Source organism: Stenella coeruleoalba (assembly GCF_951394435.1).
Source record: "Stenella coeruleoalba genome assembly, chromosome: 5".
In the NCBI taxonomy this organism is placed as follows: domain Eukaryota; kingdom Metazoa; phylum Chordata; class Mammalia; order Artiodactyla; family Delphinidae; genus Stenella; species Stenella coeruleoalba.
This window is the reverse complement of record NC_137150.1, coordinates 64,553,278-64,569,173: the sequence shown is the minus strand read 5'-3', so window position 1 is coordinate 64,569,173 and position 15,896 is coordinate 64,553,278. Positions and strand designations below refer to the sequence as shown.

The 15,896-nt window shown below is 41.9% G+C and overlaps 1 protein-coding gene and 1 long non-coding RNA gene across 8 annotated transcripts in view; one reads left to right on the top strand and one right to left on the bottom strand.

Moving 5' to 3' along the window:
- ST6GAL1 (ST6 beta-galactoside alpha-2,6-sialyltransferase 1) overlaps nucleotides 1–15,896 on the bottom strand; it is a 155,878-nt gene that overhangs the window by 557 nt on the left and 139,425 nt on the right. The window lies entirely within an intron of this gene.
- LOC307186464 overlaps nucleotides 1–15,896 on the top strand; it is a 99,784-nt gene that overhangs the window by 79,698 nt on the left and 4,190 nt on the right. Inside the window, exon 4 of one of the 7 annotated variants that reach the window (XR_013828334.1) lies at nucleotides 13,139–13,194. The exons of the other annotated variants lie outside the window; for them this stretch is intronic. This is a non-coding gene — a long non-coding RNA (uncharacterized lncRNA). The remainder of the gene's footprint in view (nucleotides 1–13,138; nucleotides 13,195–15,896) is intronic. 7 annotated transcript variants of the gene reach the window in all.

The following is a 15,896-nucleotide window of genomic DNA, read 5'->3' as shown; positions in this document are numbered from 1 at the left end:
TTTCTTATTTCCAAATACTCGTTTTAGGGTTATTTAGAAAATTGCATGGTGTTGCAATTTTCTTTCACTTCATGGTTGTTTGGGTTTTTTGTGTGTTTGTTTTTTAACATCTTTATTGGGGTATAATTGCTTTACAATGGTGTGCTAGTTTCTGCTTTATAACAAAGTGAATCAGTTATACATATACATATGTTCCCATATCTCTTCCCTCTTGCGTCTCCCTCCCTCCCACCCTCCCTATCCCACCCTTCCAGGGGGTCACAAAGCACCGAGCTGATCTCCCTGTGCTTATGTGGCTGCTTCCCACTAGCTATCCACCTGTTGTTTTGTTTTTTATCTTTCTTGGAATGGTGGAGGAGTTTCATTGCTTGAGATGTTTGATTCTCTCTGTCTTTCTAAGTAGCTTCGCATAGATTTATTCCATTTTCTTCAGTTGTTTTTGCAACTTTGTGATAGTTTACAAGATTCTTAGTTTAGTGATGCCCTCTTCTGTCAATATGGCGAAGTACAATTTCTTTAATGCTTGTTTTTTGTATGTTCTGTATTAGAGATCTAAGCCTATTATGTGCATGGAAGAATGTAAAGATTTATCTTAAGACCCTCACCTTTCCAGTTCAGTATGATTGAAGCTTATTGCTGTCTCAGGAAGAGCAGAAGCACACAGTATTCTTGCATTACCCCAGGGTGCTATCTTCACATTTCCTTATGGGAATGCTTTCTCTAAGCCATCCCCAACTTTACTCCCTATTTCCTTCTCTCCTTCCATGTGCCCTCTGCCTCTGGAAACCACTGTTTAGGTAGGTCTCACAAAAGCAAGCAGGCTTAAACCAACAATAAAGCACTCATAGGGAAAAAAAGGGACAGAATTAACATAGAAGAAAGGCAAAGGGAATTCCTGAGATGATGATGAAATGAAATTCTATGGCAACACCTTGTTTAGTGTAAGATTAGAGATCACCAGCTCAGGAGGGATGACTCCCTCACAACCCCTCCTCAAAAAATGAAGGTAATAGAATGTCTAATATTTATAAATAAATATACTGAGAAAAGTTTTACAGCTCTGTCAGAATTTGGGGATAAACTGGTTATACTACCAAAACAAAAAAAAACCCACTAAGCAAGCAAAAATTTAATCATTAACTCCTGGGAGGGGGATAGGTTTGTTTCTTTTTTCTTTGAATTTTATTTTATTATATTTTTATACAGCAGGTTCCTATTAATTATCCATTTTATACATATTAGTGTATACGTGTCAATCCCAATCTTCCACTTCATCCCACCACCACCCCTACCCCGCCACTTTCCCCCCTTGGTGTCCATACGTTTGTTCTCTACATCTGTGTCTCTATTTCTGCCCTACAAACCGGTTCATCTGTACCATTTTTCTAGGTTCCACATATATGTGTTAATATACGATATTTGTTTTTCTCTTTCTGACTTAGTTCACTCTGTATGACAGTTTCTGGATCCATCCACATCCCTACAAATGACCCAATTTCATTCCTTTTTATGGCTGAGTAATACTCCATTGTATATATGTATCACATCTTCTTTATCCATTCCTCTGTCAGTGGACATTTAGGTTGCTTCCATGACCTGGCTATTGTAAATAGCGCTGCAATGAACATTGGGGTCCGTGTGTCTTTTTGAATTATGGTTTTCTCTGGGTATATGCCCAGTAGTGGGATTGCTGGGTCATATGGTAGTTCTATTTTTAGTTTTTTAAGGAACCGCCATACTGTTCTCCATACCGGCTATATCAATTTACATTCCCACCAACAGTGCAAGAGGGTGCCCTTTTCTCCGCACCCTCTCCAGCATTTGTTCTCTGTAGATTTTCTGATGATTCCCATTCTAACTGGTGTGAGGTGATACCTCATTGTAGTTTTGATTTGCATTTCCCTAATAATTAGTGATGTTGAGCAGGTTTTCATGTGCTTCTGGGTCATCTGTATGTCTTCTTTGGAGAAATGTCTATTTAGGTCTTCTGCCCATCTTTTGATTGGGTTGTTTGTTTGTTTGTTTGTTTTGCGGTACATGGGCCTCTCACCGCTGTGGCCCCTCCCGCCATGGAGCACAGGCTCTGGACACGCAGGCTCAGCGGCCATGGCTCACGGGCCCAGCCGCTCCGCGGCATGTGGGATCTTCCTAGACCGGGGCACGAACCCGTGTCCCCTGCATCGGCAGGCGGACTCTCAACCACTGCACCACCAGGGAAGCCCGGTTGTTTGTTTTTTTAATGTTGAACTGCATGATCTGTTTATATATTTTGGAGATTAATCCTTTGTCCGTTCATTCTTTTGCAAATATTTTCTCCCATTCTCAGGGTTGTCATTGTGTCTTGTTTGTAGTTTCCTTTGCTTTGCAAAAGCTTTTAAGTTTCATTAGGTCCCATTTGTTTATTTTTGTTTTAATTTCCATTACTCTAGGGGGTGGATCAAAAAATGTCTTGCTGTGATTTATGTCAAAGAGTATTCTTCCTATGTTTTCTCTAAGAGTTTTAGTGTCCAGTCTTACATTTAGGTCTCTAATCCATTTTGAGTTTATTTTTGTGTATGGTGTTAGGGAGTGTTCTAATTTCATTCTTTTCCATGTAGCTGTCCAGTTTTCCCAGCACCACTCATTGAAGAGACTGTCTTTTCTCCATTGTATATCTTTGCCTCCTTTGTCATAGATTAGTTGACAATAGGTGCGTGGGTTTATCTCTGGGCTTTCTATCTTGTTCCACTGATCTATGTTTCTGTTTTTGTGCCAGTACCATATTGCCTTGATTACTGTAGCTTTGTAGTATAGTCTGAAGTCAGGGAGTCTGATTCCTGGGGTCTTTTGTGTCTCCATACAAATTTTAAGATGATTTGTTCCAGTTCCGTAAAAAATGCCATTGGTAATTTGATAGGGATTGCATTGAATCTGTGGATTGCTTTGGGTAGTATAGTCATTTTCACAATATTCATTCTTCTAATCCAAGAACATGGTATATCTCTCTATCTGTTGGTATCATCTTTAATTTCTTTCATCAGTATCTTATAATTTTCTGCATACAGGTCTTTTTTCTCCTTAGGTAGGTTTATTCCTAGGTGTTTTATTCTTTTTCTTGCAATGGTAAATGGGAGTGTTTCTTTAATTTCTCTTTCAGATTTTTCATCATTAGTGTACAGGGATGCAAGAGATTTCTGTGCATTAATTTTGTATCCTGCTACTTTACCAAATTCATTAATTATAATCTAGCAGTTTTCTGTTAGCATCTTTAGGATTCTGTACGTATAGTATTATGTCATCTGCAAACAGTGACAGTTTCACTTCTTTTCCGATTTGTATTCCTTTTATTTCTTTTTCTACTCTGATTTCCATGGCTAAAACTTCCAAAACTATGTTGAATAATAGTGGTGAGAGTGGGCAACCTTGTCTTGTTCCGGATCTTAGTGGAAATGGTTTCAGTTTTTCACCATTGAGAACGATGTTGGCTGTGGGTGTGTCATATATGACCTTTATTATGTTGAGGTAAGTTCCGTCTATGCCTGCTTTCTGGAGAGTTTTTATCATAAATGGGACTTGAATTTTGTCAACAGCTTTCTCTGCATCTATTGAGATTATGATCTGGTTTTTATCCTTCAGTTTGTTAATATGGTGTATCCCATTGATTGATTTGCGTATATTGAAGAATCCTTGCATTCCTGGGATAAACCCCACTTGATCATGGTGTGTGATCCTTTTAATGTGCTATTGGATTCTGTTCGCTAATATTTTGTTAAGGATTTTTACATCTCTGTTCATCAGTGATACTGGCCTTTAGTTTTTGGGGTTTTTTTTCCGTCACATCTTTGTCTGGTTTTGGTATCAGGATGATGGTGGCCTCGTAGAATGAGTTTGGGAGTGTTCCTCCTCTGCTATATTTTGGAAGAGTTTGAGAAGGATAGGTGTTAGCTCTTCTCTAAATGTTTGATAGAATTGGCCTGTAAAGCCATCTGGTCCTGGGCTTTTGTTTGTTGGAAGTTTTTTAATCACAGTTTCAATTTCAGTGCTTGTGATTGGTGTTTATATTTTCTATTTCTTCCTGGTTCAGTCTCGGGAGGTTGTGCTTTTCTAAGAATTTGTCCATTTCTTTCAGGTTGTCCATTTTATTGGCATATAGTTGCTTGTAGTAATCTCTCATGATCCTTTCTGTTTCTGCAGTGTCAGTTGTTACGTCTCCTTGTACATTTGTAGTTCTGTTGATTTTTCTCGCTTTTTTTCTTGATGAGTCTGGCTAATGGTTTATCAATTTTGTTTATGTTCTCAAAGAACCAGCTTTTAGTTTTATTGATGTCTGCTATCGTTTCCTTCATTTCTTTTTCATTTATTTCTGATCTGATCTTTATGATTTCTTTCCTTCTGCTAACTTTGGGGTTTTTTTTTGTTCTTCTTTGTCTAATTGCTTTAGTTGTAAGGTTAGGTTGTTTATTTGAGATGTTTCTTGTTTCTTGAGGTAGGATTGTATTGCTATAAACTTCCCTCTTAGAACTGCTTTTGCTGCATCCCATAGGTTTTGGGTCGTCGTGTTTTCATTATCATTTGTTTCTAGATATTTTTTGATTTCCTCTTTGATTTCTTCAGTGATCACTTCGTTATTAAGTAGTGTATTGTTTAGCCTCCATGTGTTTGTATTTTTTATGGGGTTTTTTTCCTGTAATTGATATCTAGTCTCATAACGTTGTGGTCAGAAAAGATGCTTGTTACGATTTCAGTTTTCTGAAATTTACCAAGGCTTGATTTGTGACCCAAGATATGATCTATCCTGGAGAATGTTCCATGAGCACCTGAGAAGAACGTGTATTCTGTTGTTTGTGGATGGAATGTCCTATAAATATCAATTAAATCCATTTTGTTTAATGCATTATTTAAAGCTTGTGTTGCCTTATTTTTTCATTTTGGTTGATCTGTCCATTGGTGAAAGTGGGGTGTTAAAGTCCCTTACTATATTGTGTTGATTTCCCCTTTTATGGCTGTTAGCATTTGCCTTATGTATTGAGGTGCTCCTATGTTGGGTGCATAAATATTTACAATTATTATATCCTCTTCTTGGATTGATCCCTATGATCAATCCATATTGATCATTATATAGTGTCCTTCTTTGTCTCTTGTAATAGTCCTTATTTTAAAGTCTATTTTGTCTGATATGAGAATTGCTACTCCAGCTTTCTTTTGATTTCCATTTGCATGGAATATCTTTTTCCATCCCCTCACTTTCAGTCTGTATGTGTCCCTAGGTCTGAAGTGGGTCTCTTTTAGACAGCATATATATGGGTCTTGTTTTTGTATCCATTCAGCGAGTCTGTGTCTTTTGGTTGGAGCATTTAATCAATTTACATTTAAGGTTATTATTGATATGTATGTTCCCATTTTCTTAATTGTTTTGGGTTTGTTTTTGTAGGTCTTTTCCTTCTCTTGTGTTTCCTGCGTAAAGAAGTTCCTTTAGCATTTGTTGTAAAGCTGGCTTGGTGGTGCTAAATTCTCTTAGCTCTTGCTTGTCTGTAAAGGTTTTAATTTCTCCGTTGAAACTGAATGAGATCCTTGCTGGGTAGAGTAATCTTGGCTGCAGGTTTTTCTGTTTCATCATTTTAAATATATCCTGCCAGTCCCTTCTGGCTTGCAGAGTTTCTGCTGAAAGATCAGCCATTAACCTTATGGGGAGTCCCTTGTATGTTATTTGTTGCTTTTCCTTTGCTGCTTTTATTATTTTTTCTTTGTATTTAATTTTTGATAGTTTGATTAATATGTGTCTTGGCATGTTTCTCCTTGGATTTATCCTGTACGGGACTCTCTGCACTTCCTGGACTTGATTGACTATTTCCTTTTCCGTATTAGGGAAGTTTCCAACTATAATCTCTTCAAATATTTTTTCAGTCCCTTTCTTTTTCTCTTCTTCTGGGACCCCTATAATTCGAATGTTGGTGCATTTAATGTTGTCCCAGAGGTCTCTGAGACTGTCCTCAATTCTTTTCATTTTTTTTTCTTTATTCTGCTCTGCGGTAGTTATTTCCACTATTTCATCTTCCAGGTCACTTATCCATTCTTCTGCCTCAGTTATTCTGCTATTGATTCCTTCTAGATAATTTTACATTTCATTTATTGTGTTGTTCATTGTTGCTTGTTTCCTCTTTAGTTCTTCTAGGTCCTTGTTAAATGTTTCTTGCATTTTGTCTATTCTATTTCCAAGATTTTGGTTCAACTTTACTATCATTACTCTAAATTCTTTTTCAGGTAGACTGCCTATTTCCTCTTCATTTGTTTGGTTTGGTGGGTTTTTACCTTGTTCCTTCATCTGCTGTGTATTTCTCTGTCTTCTCATTTTGCTTAACTTACTGTGTTTGGGGTCTCCTTTTCACAGGCTGAGTAGTTCCCGTTGTTTTTGGTGTCTGCCTCCAGTGCGTAAGGTTGGTTCAGTGGGTTATGTAGGCTTCCTGGAAGAAGGGACTGTGTCTGTGTTCTGGTGGGTAAGGCTGGATCTGTTTTTTCTGATGGGCAGGACTGAGTCTGGTGGTGTGTTTTGGGGTGTCTGTGAACTTAGTATGATTTTAGGCAGCCTCTCTATTAATGGGTGGGGTTGTGTTCCTGTCTTGCTAGTTGTTTGTCATGGGGTGTCCAGCACTGGAGCTTGCTGGTCGTTGAGTAGAGCTGGGTCTTAGCATTGAGACAGAGATCTCTGGGAGAGCTCTCGTCAACTGATATTATGTGGAGCTGGGAGGTCTCTGGTGGTCCAATGTCCTGAACTCAGCTCTCCCACCTCAGAGGCTCAGGCTTGACACCTGGCTGGAGCACTGAAACTCTGTCAGCCACATGGCTCAGAAGAAAAGAGAGAAAAAAAAAGAAAGGAAGGAAGGACATAAGGAAGGAAGGAAGGAAGAAAAAATAAGTAAAGTTATTAAATTAAATTTTAAAATTATTAAAATAAAAATATAAAAAAGTATTAAAAAAAAAACAGAGCAACCGAACCAATAAACAAATCCACCAATGATAACAAGCGCTAAAAACTAAACTAAGATCAACATATAAATCAGAAACTAGTCAGTCACATACAGCAATCCCCAAGTCTACAGTTGCTCCCAAAGTCCACTGCCTCAATTTTGGGATGATTCGTTGTGTATTCAGGTATTCCACAGATGCAGGGTACATCAAGTTGATTGTGGAGCTTTAATCCGCTGCTCCTGAGGCTGCTGGGAGAGATTTCCTTTTCTCTTCTTTGTTCGCACAGCTCCTGGGGCCCAGCTTTGGATTTGGACCCGCCTCTGCATGTAGGTTGCCCGAGGGCATCTGTTCTTCGCTCAGACAGGACGGGGTTAAAGGAGCAGCTGATCAGGGGGCTCTGGCTCACTCAGGCTTGGGGGAGGGAGGGGCACGGATGCGGGGCGAGCCTGGGGCGGCAGAGGCCGGTGTGACGTTGCACTAGCCTGAGGCATGCCATGTGTTCTCCCAGGGAAGTTGTCCCTGGATCCCGGGACCCTGGCAGTGGCGGGCTGCACAGGCTCCTGGTAGGGGAGGTGTGGATAGTGACCTGTGCTTGCACACAGGCTTCTTGGTGGCTGCAGCAGCAGCCTTAGCATCTCATGCCCATCTCTGGTGTGCACGCTGATAGGTGGGGCTCGTGCCCGACTGTGGAGCTCGTTTAGGCGGTGCTCTGAATCCCCTCTCCTCGTGCACCCCTAAACAATGGTCTCTTGCCTCTTAGGCAGGTCCAAAGTTTTTCCCAGACTCCCTCCCGGCTAGCCATGGTGCACTAGCCCCCTTCGGGCTGTGTTCACACCGCCAGTCCTCTCCCTGCGCTCTGACCGAAGCCCGAGCCTCAGCTCCCAGCCCCTCCTGCCCCGGCGGGTGAGCAGACAAGCCTCTTGGGCTGGTGAGTGCTGGTCAGCACCGATCCTCTGTGCGGGAATCTCTCCGCTTTGCCCTCCGCACCCCTGTGGCTGTGCTTTCCTCAGTGGCTCCTAAGCTCCCCCGCTCTGCCACCCGCAGTCTCCGCCCATGAAGGGGCTTCCTAGTGTGTGGAAACCTTTCCTCCTTCACAGCTCCCTCCCACTGGTGCAGGTCCTGTCCCTGTTCTTCTGTCTCCATTTTTTCTTTTTTTCTTTTGCCCTACCCAGGTACGTGGGGGGTTTCTTGCCTTTTGGGAGGTCTGAGGTCTTCTGCCAGCGTTCAGTAGGTGTGCTGTAGTAGCTGTTCCACATGTAGATGTATTTCTGATGTATTTGTGGGGAGGAAGGTGATCTCCACATCTTACTCCTCTACCATCTTGAAGGTCCTCCCCTATCATTAAATTTTTAATCCGTGTTCTCTTTTGACTCGTTGAGCATCTGTAGAAATACTATTTTGAATTCTTCATCAGGCAGTTCCTGGAACTCCATCTCTTCGGGGCCAGTTCCTGTAGGTTTACTGTATTCCTTTGATGGAGTCATGTTTTTCTGAGTCTTCATGATTCTGGTAGCCTTGTTTAGGTGTCTGTGCATTTAAAGAAGCAGTTGCCTCTTCCAGACTTTGTGGACTGACTTTGGTAAGGAAAGACCTTCACCTGTGGGTGGGTGCACACTGGAGCATGCTGTGATGTCAGGTCTAGGGGTGCCAAGTCTGGGGGCACGTGGCAGCACACAGGTCCATCAGGGGCATTATGTCTCTTCAGCTCAGGCCACTGGGGTTCCCAGCGTCAACAACGGTATGTCCTTGGCAAGGACTGTGGGGAGTCTGCAGTGGTTGCAAGAGCTGCTGGGGTCCTCAGTGGTGTCTGCAGATCCAGCAGCTAGGGACCAGGGCAGGCAGTGGCGGTAGTAGGCGGTAGTACGCACACACTTGGCTGTAGGGGCAGCTGCAGGCGCCTACATCATGGCAGGTGGCAGTTGCAGGCACACACAACGTGGTGGGGGCCAGTGTAGGCAGCAAGGGTCAGGGACAACTAGAAGCTCACTGGCAGCTACTGGAGCCCTGGCTATCAGCATGCTCTCCCATGGCTGTACAGTCCTCCCCTGGGTGTGTGAACTGCACGGTGAAGGGGATTGGGCTGGAGGTGCACAGGTGCACAGCTGGAGGAACTCTAGCTATAGGTAAGTACAGTCGTTCAGGCCAGTGACATAAGACAGGGCCTGATCTGGGCCCACAAGGAGCTATGGGAGCCCTAGCTGTCAGCATGCTCTCCTAGTGGCTGTACAAATGCCCCAGGTGTGCAGCTGGGTGAAGGCTAGTGATGGATGTCAGGCTGGCAGCATAAAAGTGAGCTGGAGGGGCTGGCTCTGAGTGCACGCTCAACAGTAGGGGGTCATCCGCAGGGGTCTAAGCTGGTGTTTCACACTGGTGCAGCCTCAGAGGCCTGAGCTAGCTGCCAGTGCAGTTCCCAGGCTCTGGAGGAAGATGGGATATGGGGTTGAGGAAGGTGATGGATCAGGGAGGGACTCAGGCAGCTGGCATCAGCAAGCACAGATACCTATAGGGCAAAAGCTGGTGCAATCTGCAGGGGGTCTGGCAGCTGTGTTAGCGATTGATTCTTCAGTGGCAAAGGCTCCTTGCTGGGTTTGTCTACAGAGCAGGTCACTGTGAACTGTGATGCCTGCCACTCTATGACCACTTTTCTTTTTGCTCCTAGCCATCTCCGTACATCTCAGCTTTTCCTGTCTGTGGGGTGAAACCTAAGCAGATCCTTTGTGTGGCACCCAGAAAGGCTGGAGAAGCTGCTCACCTGACTGTTCCTTTCCTAGAAAGGAGAATTCTTTCTATCTGGGAAGTTCCCTCTTGGCGCTAAGGAGTGCCAGCTTGAGGGATGGGATGATGCAGGCAAGATGCAACTAATTTTCTTCTCTTCTTGTGCATTTATTCTCAGGGTTTTTGTTCCACTATGTGCGAAAATTTCTAAGTGGAATCCAGAGCTCTCCCAGAGCTATTTTTCTTCACGGCTAGCTGTCTAATTACTGGTCTCTGTGCAGGGATAGAGCTTGGGGGCTCCTATGTTGCCATTTTGGTGCCATCTCTCTCCTTATCGCTATTGTTGTCCATGTTATCTGTGTAGCTCCATCAGAGAACTGGGCCCATTGTAGGCACCAATATTCATTAGTTGAATGGATGAGTGGATGGGTGGATGGATAGATGAATGAAGGAACAAATTTACTGTTTTTTTTTTTTTTTTAAGTTCTAAAAGAAGAGGGTGCAAAGAGATAGCTGGCAGGATTGGTGGGCACTAGGCTCATCGAGTTTTAAGTGAACTTTAGCTCCGGGCTAGAGAGTCTGTCCTAAGTGAAGCTTGCTGAGTTAGGCCACAGTAGAAACTTCAGTGTAAGGGTAAATTTAGAAAGTGTTACCACTCTTGAGTAGTGGGCTAGCACTGTTGGTGTTCTTCTAGCTGGTAAACATGAAATACTGCTGTGTGGCTTCTGATGGAATTTACCGTGGTCTGATGAGAAATAACTCACATGAGTGAAACTGAAGGGAAAAAAGCTGAGATTACTAACTGCTAGCCAAGTATGGCAGACAGTGAGATCAGCATGGTCACCACAGGCCAAACCACCAACTCCCTTCTCTTGGTGAGTGCCGCCTGGATCATTATGGTCTACTACGGTTGGATTATTTTATTGTAAAAGCGGCTACTCAGGGTTTCTCTAAGTTTTTCCTTTCACCTAGAACTCTCAGTTGAATACTACTTTATTACTCAGTGCTGCCCAGGGCCACCCACTTTTGCTGTGCAATATGGTCCAAGAATGGGATATTTCCTATTTGGAAAAACGGTATTCATGTAAAGGCCTAGCACACATTTCCCTTTTGATCTACTTCCACCGACATTCAAGAAGGTTCACAGTCTTTGTCTCAACCTAAGCTGCAGAATTTAACAGACGTTCAGCTATTTTTGTGCTGTGCCTAAGACTGGTCCTTTTCCATTCACTTAATTATGCCTTGGGATAGACCTTTGACAAGTGGGTTTCAGAGCTTCCCGATAAAGAACTCAATGTAAGTTTTTCCCACCTGTTTTAAGACTCCTTCAATCGTTTTTGGCAAGTGGTAAAAACAAACCTCTGAGGAAGCACCGTGAGAGCTTTGGGCTTTCAGCCCTGACCCTGTTTATTCCGCTGGGGAGGCCCACCTGTAGGCTGCCCAGGGCAAAGATGTAGTCATTAGAGACAAACACAGACCTCAGCACCACAGAAAGACCAGATCTCATGTCTGGAAAGAGTGGGTCACTTTGGTAGCTAAAGTCTTTGAAAATGCAGTTACTGAAAGCAGCCACACTACCCTGCGGTTCCCACGATCGTGTTGCCCCCCACCCCTCTCCTGGTTGCCCTGTGTATGTACACACACACTATGTGGAACTTTTCTGTCAGAGGCCATTTTTGCTTCCCCAAATCTCGCTTCATGCTTTGACCTTGGCCCTTTAATAGAAGCTCCAGCTACCACAAATCTCTACCGAAACAGGGCTGAGAGGAAGTGGATACTGTCCTCTTCTTTTTTCTTCTATGAGCACCAGTGCCAGGCACCAGCCATTCTGGCTGCCTCTCCTTACGTGCTCATGCCACACTGCGTTTTCAGTATCCCATAGATATTTTGGGGAGTATGAACTTACAAGGTCTTCTCATACTTTCACTACAGTCCTCTCTTCCTATTCCATGGGACAGGGCTATAGAACAATCAGCATCTGATCCCCTCCTACTGTGGCCCCTTGACCCTAAGCCAGGCAGGTTCACCTCAGCTCTGTCCCCTCCCCTTTGGATGAGGCCCTTTTCTGGAGGCTCTTTGCCAATGAGGGAAATAGAGGCCCATAGTATCCCTACTCCAGTCTCTGAGACAGAGCTGAATGAGTCCGGATTCAGCTTAACTCTTATAACGTTTATTCACTTCAACTTTTAATGAAGAGATACTTCAATCTCTGGCCAAGATAGAGTAAAAGAGACTTGATTTACCCTCCTGCATGAAACAGCTAAAGAACTACAAAAAATGTAAAATACAGTTTTGAAGACATTGGAAATCAGGTAACAAAGAACAGTGATCCCTGAGAAATGAGAAACAACAGAGCTTAGGAGCAGTACCTAAAAAGAACCATTGGTTACCAGGAAGCTTACTTGCATCCCAGAACAAAACTCAAGAATATTTATTAGACTACAAAAGTATCTAACACCCAAAAAGAAAATATTTATATCTGGCATCCAATCTAAAGTTAGCAGGACATTCAAAAAAGCTGGAAAAAGCTACCCATAATGAGGAGCAAAATCTATCAAAACTGACCCAAAAATAAAAGTTGATATTATTAGTAGATAAGAACATTAAACGTTGCTAAAAGTATATTTTATATTTTCAAGAAAGTAGCAGAAAGATGAAAACTGCAATATCTCAGATGAAGAATACTCTGGATAGGATTAACGGCAGATTTGACATTGCAGAAGAAAAGTTTAGTGAGCCTGAAGATGTAACACCAGAAACTATACAAAATGAAACAGAAAAAATAAGAATTATAAAAACTGGAAAGAGCATCAGTGAGCATTAAGCAATCTGTTACTGTATTAGAGTTTCCAAAGGAGCAGAGAGAGAGGAAGTGAAAAAAGGTTTGAGGGAATAATGGCCAAAAATTTTCCAAATTTGATTAAAACTATAAACGTACATATCCAAGAAGCTCAAATAACCCCAAGCATAGGAAACATAAAGAAAACTCCTGACTACTGTTGGTAGTCTGTTAGGTGTGGCTGGTCCCCGGTCCAGTCGGTTGCCAGGCCCTACTTTGTGCCGTGGCTGCCGGCCACTGGTAGGCGGGACCAGGTCATGAGCTGGCTGGTTGCAGAACCTCAGGGGGTCCCAGGGCTAGTGCCAGCCCACTAGTGGGCAGAGCCAGGTTCTGGGGTAGGTGGTTGCAGGGCCAGGGGGTCCTGGATCTAGTGTTAATCTGCTGGTGGATGGGGCTGATTCCTGACACAGCTGGCTGCCTAAATGATCTGGAGGCATTTTTATGATATATTTTTAAATTAAAAAAAAAAGTGGGATATGGTCTTTTTTTGCATTTTCTATATATATGTGTGTGTGTGTGTGTGTGTGTGTATGTATGTATTTTTAAATTTTACTGGAGTATAGTTGATTTACTGTGTTAGTTTCAGATGCACAACAAAGTGATTCAGTTATACATATACATATATTAACTCCTTTTTAGATTCTTTTCTCATATAGGTATCACAGAATATTGAGTAGAGTTCCCTGTGCTACACGGTAGGTCCTTGTTGGTTATCTATCTTATATGTAGTAGCGTATGCATGTTCATCCCAAGCTCCTGATTTATCCCTCCGCACCGTGTTTCCCCCTTGGTAACCATAAGTTTGTTTTAGATATCTGCAAGTCTGTTTCAGTATTGTAAGTAAGTGCATTTGTATCATTTTTTAAAATTAGATTGCACATATGAGAGATATCATATGATATTTGTCTTTGTCTGATTTACTTCACTTAGTATGATAATCTCTAGGTCCATCCATGTTGCTGCAAATGGCATTATTTCATTCCTTTTTGTGGCTGAGTAATATTCTATTGTTTATATGTACCACATCTTTATCCATTCCTCTGTTGATGGACATTTAGGTTGCTTCCTTGTCTTGGCTATTGTAAATAGTGCTTCAGTGAACATTGGGGTGCATGTATCTTTTTGGATTATGGTTTTCTCCAGATATATGCCCAGGAGTGGGATTGCTGGATCATATGGTAGCTCGATTTTTAGTTTTTTAAGGAACCTCCATACTGTTCTCCATCATGGTTGTACCACTTTACATTCCCACCAACAGTGTAGGGAGGGTTCCCTTTTCTCCACACCCTCTCCAGCATTTATCGTTCGTGAACTTTTTGATGATGACCATTCTGACCGGCGTGAGGTGATACCTCATTGTAGTTCTGATTTGCATTTCTCTGATAATTTGTGATGTTGAGCATCTTTTCATGTGCTTTTTGGCCATCTATATGTCTTGTTTGGAGAGATTTCTATTTAGATCTTCTGCCCATTTTTTGATTGTTTTTTTTTTTTGACATAGAACTGCATGAGCTGTTTGTATATCTAGGAGATTAAGCCCTTGTTGGTCACTTCGTTTGCAAATATTTTCTCCCATTCTGTGGGTTGTCTTTCATTTTGTTTATGGTTTCCTTTGCTGTGCAGAAGCTTTTAAGTTTAATTAGGTCCCATTTGTTTATTTTTGTTTTTATTTTCATTACTCTAGGAGGTGGATCAAAAAAGATATTGCTGCGATTTGTGTCAAAGAGTGTTCTTCCTATGTTTTCCTCTGAGGTTTATAGTGTCCGGTCTTACATTTAGGTCTCTAATCCATTTTGAGTTTATTTTTGTATATGGTGTTATTTTTTTTAACATCTTTATTGGAGTATAATTGCTTTACAATGGTGTGTTAGTTTCTGCTTTATAACAAAGTGAATCAGCTATACATATACATATGTTCCCATATCTCTTCCCTCTTGCGTCTCCCTCCCTCCCACCCCTCTAGGTGGTCACAAAGCACCGAGCTGATCTCCCTGTGCTATGCGGCTGCTTCCCACTAGCTATCTACCTTACGTTTGGTAGTGTATATATGTCCATGCCTCTCTCTCGCTTTGTCACAGCTCACCCTTCCCCCTCCCCATATCCTCAAGTCCGTTCTCTAGTAGGTCTGTGTCTTTATTCCTGTCTTACCCCTAGGTTCTTCATGACATTTTTTTTTCTTAAATTCCATATATATGTGTTAGCATACGGTATTTGTCTTTCTCTTTCTGACTTACTTCACTCTGTATGACAGACTCTAGGTCTATCCACCTCATTACAAATAGCTCAATTTCATTTCTTTTTATGGCTGAGTAATATTCCATTGTATATATGTGCCACATCTTCTTTATCCATTCATCCGATGATGTGCACTTAGGTTGTTTCCATCTCTGGGCTATTGTAAATAGAGCTGCAATGAACATTTTGGTACATGATTCTTTTTGAATTATGGTTTTCTCAGGGTATATGCCCAGTAGTGGGATTGCTGGGTCATATGGTAATTCTATTTGTAGTTTTTTAAGGAACCTCCATACTGTTCTCCATAGTGGCTGTACCAATTCACATTCCCACCAGCAGTGCAAGAGTGTTCCCTTTTCTCCACACCCTCTCCAGCATTTATTGTTTCTAGATTTTTTGGTGATGGCCATTCTGACTGGTGTGAGATGATATGTCATTGTAGTTTTGATTTGCATTTCTCTAATGATTAATGATGTTGAGCATTCTTTCATGTGTTTGTTGGCAGTCTGTATATCTTCTTTGGAGAAATGTCTGTTTAGGTCTTCTGCCCATTTTTGGATTGGGTTGTTATTTTTGTATATGGTTAATTTCATTCTTTTACATGTAGCTGTCCCGTTTTCCCAGCACTACTTATTGAAGAGACTGTATTTTCTCCATTGTGTATTCTTGCTTCCTTTGTTGTAGATTAATTGACCATAGGTGTGTGGGTTTATTTCTGGGCTTTCTGTCCTGTTCCATTGATCTGTATTTCTGTTTTTGTGCCAGTACCATACTGTTTTGACTACTATACCTTTGGGAACTGCTAGTAGGGATTATCTTTGGGTGGAGATGGAGTTTTTCCTCTTCATGATTTTGTGTATTGACAGTAAATATGTGTAACTTTTATAATCAGGAAAAGCATTTTCCTTAAAGAAAAAAGGGGGAATCCTGCCTGTCCCTCAAGACTGTCACCCGCTAAGACTCCCCAGATCCCAGCCAAAATGAATCTTCTATAACTTCATTATTGTGCTTTTACCTTGTATGATCATATTCCTTCGTATTTGGCATTTGCATAGTATTTTTCTTCTATGCAGTTATAAATTCATGCCTAACAACAATAACCATACTTTCCAGGCTTAGCTTTTCAGAAAATGGCAGCTCTCTTCTCTCACTTGAACCTGAT